Source organism: Echinops telfairi, unplaced genomic scaffold (assembly GCF_000313985.2).
Source record: "Echinops telfairi isolate 266 unplaced genomic scaffold, ASM31398v2 ScPeMD7_7469;HRSCAF=8507_0, whole genome shotgun sequence".
NCBI lineage: Eukaryota > Metazoa > Chordata > Mammalia > Afrosoricida > Tenrecidae > Echinops > Echinops telfairi.
Window position 1 is genome coordinate 38,346,543 of NW_022111372.1, and position 1,405 is coordinate 38,347,947.

Consider the following 1,405-nt stretch of genomic DNA (forward strand, 5'->3'; position numbering starts at 1 on the left):
ATGACAAGGATGTAAGGAAATTGGTACCCTTAATCACGTCTTGTAGGGATGCAATGTGGTACAGCCATTGTGGGAAACAGTGAGGTGGTTCTTCAAAAAGCTGAAAATACAGCTGCCATCGGACTCAGCAAGCCTACTTCTAGGAATATGCCCACGAGACCCCAAAGCAGTGACATGCATAACCCTATGCACACTGTTGTTCGGTGCATGACTGCTTTCAGTTACCAAAAGATGAAGACAATTCAACACCCATCGACGAGCAAATGGATCAGGACAATGTGGTGCGTGCATACAGTGGCTCACCAGGCAAAAAGAGAAATGAAGACCTAATACGTGCTACCTGCACACACAGAGGGACCTGGAAGACATTCTGGGAAGTGAAATCAGTCCACTACCCAAGGACGACTACTGTGCGAGTGGGCTCCTGTAGAAACAGAGTATGGAGAGACCAGAGTTTGATTCGTAGATGCCAGGGTGAGAAAGGGGAAGCGGAGGCGGCTTGATTGATGGAGCACTGAATGAATTTCTCTTTAGGCTTATGGGAAATTCACATTAAGGGTTATGCTTGCCAATTAAAGTAACCATTGTTGATAAGTTATATACCTGCAAAGTTGAATTAGCACATGTGTGAACTATAGGAGCCCTGGTGGTGGAGTCGGTTATGCGTTGGGCTGTGATCCACATGGTCGGCAGTTCGAAACCACCTATGGCTCCTCGGGAGAAAGACTGGGCTTTCTACTCCTGCAAACAGTTACAGGCTTGGAAACCCACAGGGGTCGCTATGAGCCAGCATTGACTCAGTGGCAGTGAATTTGGGGTTTTTTGGTTTGGTGTGATATATATTTTTACATCCAAAAGAGCAGCTTAGCACAACCAAATCCCTCATGGATTTGGGTCCTTGGTTTGGAGGTTTAGGGTCCTGGTTTCATGGGACGGCCTGCGTAATCAGCACCACACTGCTCTCGGTCCTTACGAGCTCTCAAGTGGCCACTCAATCTGAGTGTTCACTTCCTGCCTGGCTTAAAGGCGGCTTTGGGAATTGCTTTTCAGGTAAGATTTAGGGTTTGAAGATTTTGGCAGTGCCACAGTCTCAGAGGTTCGCCCAGCTTTGGTAGCTGCAGGAAGTTTGAATCCCATGCATACTTTCTTTTTTTAAATTTTATTTTTTTTTTTTCTGGTTTAATTTAATTTAATTTTGTTTTTTTAAACATTTTATTAGGGGCTTATACAACTGTTATCACAATCCATACACACATCAATTGTGTAAAGCGCATTTGTACATCATTCTCAAAACCTTTTCTCTCCACTTAAACCCCCGACATTAGGTCCTCATTTTTTCCCTCCCTCCCCACTCCCTGTTCCTCATGAGCCCTTGATAGTTTATAAATTGGTATTTTGTCATATC